A 6,000-nucleotide genomic window follows, 5' to 3' on the forward strand; every position below is an offset into this window, starting at 1 on the left:
CATTGTCTATTTAAACCACATCTAAATCTATCCACTGTGTTTAAGTGTGCTATCAATAAAGACCTGGTGGCCCTTTTGTCTTTTTACACTACAATTTAAATTCTATTCTTTAATTTTCTGAGATGCATCAAATACCAGCCGCTTCTGGCTGCTTATAAAATATTTATTTTAAGAATTATTCAATAAAAAATCCAAGCAGCAGCTGCACTCATAAATAATTTAGTAAATGCCAGACTGACTTTTATTCATATACACTGGCTGGACCACAGAGCTGCTGCTGCCCCGAACCCTGAAGGCAAAGGTCGAGTGAGAGAATTCTGGCTGAGCGAGAGGAAAGAGGGGCCAGAGGAAAATATATACAAATGGCCCTCCTCTCCTCTCCATCAAATTTACACTGGGGGCCAGTATCGGTGTCTGTCTTTATTATTATTTCCATAAAATGAGACATATCTCAGTTATTTTAACCATCTTTTAAACCTCTTTCAAGTGAACAAGCAATGATTTTTTAGAGTGGCAATGGATTTCCTTTGGCCATTGGTCAATATGCAATCAGTCTGGTGTATGTGATTCAATCCTAAAGCTTTGGGTGGCGTTGCCAGGTAGATTTTTATAGCACCTGGAGCTGAGTCTTTTGACTACAGCCTGTAGGCTTGAAATTTGATTTTGTTTACTAATATGAACACACAACTTTTGTGAAGGTATAATCCAGTGTTTGTGACTCTACCCTCTATTTACAACAATGTGCATGGACTGCTCTAGCTAGGTACATTCTGTCCAAAAATTTAGCGTCCCTCCACTAGTATTTTCCTCCCTTTATGTACCAGAAGTGAAGGCCTCAAGTGCATTACTCTTTCGAGATGTATAAAGGCCCAGGGAAACAAGGAAGTGTATCATCAGTGATTAGAGAACAGGTACACAAATATATATGGCCTAGCTGTTTTGTATTTCAACAGTTTTTTGTCTTGTTTTGTTTGTTTTTAGTGAGAGGAGAGGAGGTAGAGAGACAGACTACTGCATGTGCCCCAACTGGGATCCACCCAGCAAGCTCACTAGGGGGCGATGCTCCATTGCACAGCAACAGAGCATTTTATTTTTTAGTGCCTGAGGCAGAGACCTGGGAGCCATTCTCAGTGCCTGAGGCCAACTCACTCTAACCAATGGAGCCATGGCTGTGGGAGGGGAAAGAGAGAGAAAGAAAAGGGAGGGGTAGAGAAGCAGATGGGCACTTCTCCTGTGTGCCCTGACCAAGAATCAAACCAGGGACATCCACATGCTGGGCTGATGCTCTACCACTGAGCCAACCTGCCAAGGCAACTTCTAAAATTTTGATGGTGATGTTCACTGTAAAAATAAATGAAATCTGGCCCTGGCCGGTTGGCTCAGTGGTAGAGCGTTGGCCTGGCGTGCGGGGGACCCGGGTTCAATTCCTGGCCAGGGCACATAGGAGAAGCGTCCATTTGTTTCTCCACCCCCCCCTCCTTCCTCTCTGTCTCTCTCTTCCCCTCCTGCAGCCAAGGCTCCATTGGAGCAAAGATGGCCCGGGCGCTGGGGATGGCTCCTTGGCCTCTGCCCCAGGTGCTAGAGTGGCTCTGGTCGTGGTAGAGTGACGCCCCGGAGGGGCAGAGCATCGCCCCCTGGTGGGCAGAGCATCGCCCCTGGTGGGCGTGCTGGGTGAATCCTGGTCGGGCGCATGCGAGAATCTGTCTGTCTCTCCCCGTTTCCAGCTTCAGAAAAAACAAAACAAAACAAAACAAAAAAACAAAAACAAAAACAAATAAATAAATAAATGAAATCTAATTTATTACAAAGGTAAATAGCTTTGAAAAATAAGAGAGTCTTTAATGGCCAGATTTATAATTACTTAGCTGTATATTTGATTGATCACTATGACATAAGAAATGGTAAGACAATGCATAATGCATAATATTGACTATAGGAACCTCTACAATGATACATTTATCTTTTTAAAAGAAATATACACTTAATAGAACTGAAATATTGCAGATAATTAGCTTATAGTTGCTTCCTGTTTTTCCTTTTATGCTATTTTTTTTTTTACTTTTTGCTTTCCTGGGAAATAAGTTATGAAAATACAGTAGTTACAGTCTCTTTCTCAGAACTTGCATGTCATAGGTTAAAAGAATATATTTGGCTTTTATAAATAGTTAATATCTTGGATTATATCTTTATTATATGCAGCTTAAGTGTCTGTTTGTCGCCGATAGCTTATTGGTTGCTTGCGTAACTGTACTAGCCAATGGGGTGAAGTTGCCATGGCTGAACGCAAATTGAGCGGGTCAGGGGGAAGGTGAACATTTGTTTGCATTGGCAATCATCTGCTTTTGAAACAATTTAAGGCTGAACACAAATTGAGCGTGTCAGGGGGAAGGTGAACATTTGTTTGCATTGGCAATCATCTGTTTTACATAAAAACTACATCTTAATGTAATTTCTTTTAAGAATGCCTCCTAGAAAATACAGCACTGAAGAGGAGAGAAAAGGAGCTAAAGCTGCACAAAAACGACTTTCTTGACAAAAAGAAACCACTGAGCAGAGAAAGACAAGGCTTGCCTCAGTCGCAGAGCAAATGTGTCTTTCTCGGCAAAATGAGACTGATGAGCATAGAGAAACAAGGCTTGCCTCAGATGCAAGACAAGGCAGGAGAGAAATGCAAAAAAAACGACAGAGTAATGCTGACCGAAACACAAAAAGGATTAAAACAGTTTCAAATGGAGAAACTTTAATTTTTGAGCATTCCTCTGGTGACATGAATATTAAATGTGAACACTGTCAGTCCTTAAACTTCAAGTTAGAAACTAAATCAATTTGACTGTGGCAAGAAAGGGTTTTCTCAATGTTGCAAGTACGGAAACATTGTAGTTCCACTAATTGAGAATTATCCACCACTCCTGAATAAATTATTGACTAATCAGCATCCAAATAGCAAACAGTACATGGATAGCATTCGATCCATTAATAGTTCATTTGCTTTTGCGTCCATGGGAAACAAACCAATTGACTTGCCTGGACCAGGCCTTTATTGCTTTCAACTTCATGGTCAAGTTTACCATCAAACTGGAACTTTGCATCCTTCTGACGGGAAAAGAAAGTTTGCTCAATTATATATACTTGATCCCTCAGAAGCCAGTTCGGCACATTTAGAATGGAATAAAAGAGTTCCTGAGACCTTACTTAATGAAATGGGGGAATTATTTCAAGACATTAACCCATTTGCTACTGCATATAAAATGATGCACGAAGTTGAAAAAAAGTTGGCCTCTAATGCTATAGCAAGCAATGAGCCAGCAATCAGCATTGCCATGGCCATTGTCTGTGATCGTAATTTAGATCAAAGGCGGTATAATGTCCGCAAGCCAACGAAGTCCTCCAATTGAAAAATAATGTCATAATAGCTAAGTCTTTGACTGGCTCCTCTAAAGGTGAAATACATGTCATTCCAAGAATTGATTTGGCTCCATCTCAAACAGGTTGCCGTTTCAATTGAGACGTAGACAATTTCCTGTAAAACTTGCCTTTACTATGACCATCAATAAGTCTCAGGGCCAAATGCTTAAGCGTGTTGGCATTTTTTTACCTGAGCCTGCATTTGGACACGGTCAACTTTATGTTGCCTGTTCAAGAGTTCGTGAAAGAACGAACGTAAAATTAAAAATAATTGATGGTCCTCTGCAAGGCGAGCTTAAAAATGATGGAAAGATCTACACAAGAAATGTTGTGTACAAAGAGATCTTTGACATGTGAATTAACATTTTATTATTTAAATCACCTTTATTTATTGAGCTAGCGGTGGCTCTTAAGAAATGTACTGCCAGTGGTTTCCTTCATTGCACTCTACTTTAAGCAATTAACCAAGTAGAAGGGGGAAACCCCGTGGGGCACTAAGCAAAGGGGAGTCCTCGCCGCCTGCCCTGGGTAATTCAGTTTGAATTAGCAGACACCTTTGCACAAATCATTTTAATTACAATTTATAATATCTAGAACAGCGGTCATTTCATATGACAGCCGGGCTTTCTAGTTCTGTATATTCAGAAGGCTTTTCTATTAAGAAAAGGAGACTATTTCTACCTTCTTTCCATATTAATCTAGTCATATTTCTCCCTTTCTGCAGTCCCAGAAGAGGTACTCCATCTGTAATGGTGCGTAATTCTTCTTGATGATCAGTAATTTTTTAATGTATTATTACTGTGACTTTATTTCCAAAGGAGTATAAATGGGAATGTTTTCTGTCTCTACAGAACTGGCATATACTTTTTCCTCTTCTTTTTTTTTATTTTTTTTATTTATTCATTTTAGAAAGGAGAGGAGAGGAGAGAGAAAGAGAGAGAGAGAGAGAGAGAAGGAGAGAAGAGCAGGAAGCATCAACTCCCATATGTGCCTTAACCAGGCAAGTGTGGGGTTTCGAACCAGCGACCTCAGCGTTTCCAGGTTGACGCTTTATCTGCTGCACCACCAAAGGTCTTTTCCTCTTCTTTTGAGACACATTTTTTTCTTTTAGATTTTTTTTGTATTGATTTAGCGAAAGAGGAAGGGAGAGAAAAAGAGACAGGAACATTGATTTGTTCCTTTTTGTGCCCTGATCAGGGATCGAACTGGCAACCTCTGTGCTTTGGGACAATGCTCTAACCAACCAAACTATCTAGCCAGGGCTTTTTTCTTTCTTTTTAAAGGGAAGCATCATGAAACTCTTGTGCTTCCATAAACATTCCCGGTTCTCTCCTGCCCCAAGCCCTTTGCACTTGTTCCAGACACCCATATTGACCAGCCCCTTATTTTCTTCGGGTTTCCTTTCAAACTTTTTTTAATTGAATTTATTGGGTTGACGCTAGTTAACGAAATTATACAGGTTTCAGGTGTACAGTTCCACAACACATAATTTGTACACTGTATTGTGTGTTCACCAGCCCCCTAAGTCAAGTCTGCATTCACCACCATTTATTCATCACCCTATACCCTCATTCACCTCCCCTACCACCCCCACCTGTAATCACCACACTGTTGTTTCTGTCCATGAGAATTTTTTCTTTTTCTTCTTTTTTGTTCAATCCCTCCACCCCCCCCACCCCAGCCACCCAACCCTTCCCGATAGCTGTCAGCCTGCTGTCTATGAGTCTGTAGCTATTTTCCTTGCTAGTTCATTTTGTTCATTAGATTCCACAAATGAATGCAATCATATGGTACTTGTCTTTCTCTGATTGGCTTATTTCACTTAGCATAATGCTCTCCAGGTTCATCCATGCTATTGTAAAGAGTAAGGTTTCCTTCTTTATTATGGCTGAGTAGCATTCCAGTGTGTAATTGTACCATAGCTATTTTATCTGTTCATCTACTGATGGGCACTTGGGCTGCTTCCAAATCTTGGCAATTGTAAATAACTCTGCAGTGAGCATAAGGATGCATATATTCTTTCAAATTAGTGTTTTAGGTTTCTTCAGGTAAATTCCCAGAAGTAGAATCTCTGGGTTGTAACTTTTCTTATCAGAGAGGCTTTTTAACCAAGTTATACAAATAGCAACTCTTTCCAAAGCCCATATTCTCTATTCTGCCAATTCTTTTTTGTTTCTTTATATAATTACCTGACATGTTATGTTTCTCAGTCATTGTTTATATAATAATACACACATATATCAATATAATTATATATCTCCATTGTGTAATGTAAAGTCTAGCACATAGTAGATGCTTTATAAGTATTTTTTATTTTATTTTATTTATTTATTTATTTATTTTTATTTTTTTATAATTTTATTTTTTTAATGGGGTGACATCAATAAATCAGGATACATATATTCAAAGATAACAAGTCCAGGTTATCTTGTCGTTCAATTATGTTGCATACCCACCACCCAAAGTCAGATTGTCCTCTGTCACCTTCTATCTTGTTTTCTTTGTGCCCCTCCCCACCCCCTATCCCTCTCCCATTCCCCCCTCCCCCCCGTAACCACCACACTCTTGTCAATGTCTCTTAGTTTCAGTATTATG

The sequence above is a fragment of the Saccopteryx bilineata genome, chromosome 2, assembly GCF_036850765.1.
Source record: "Saccopteryx bilineata isolate mSacBil1 chromosome 2, mSacBil1_pri_phased_curated, whole genome shotgun sequence".
In the NCBI taxonomy this organism is placed as follows: Eukaryota; Metazoa; Chordata; class Mammalia; order Chiroptera; family Emballonuridae; genus Saccopteryx; species Saccopteryx bilineata.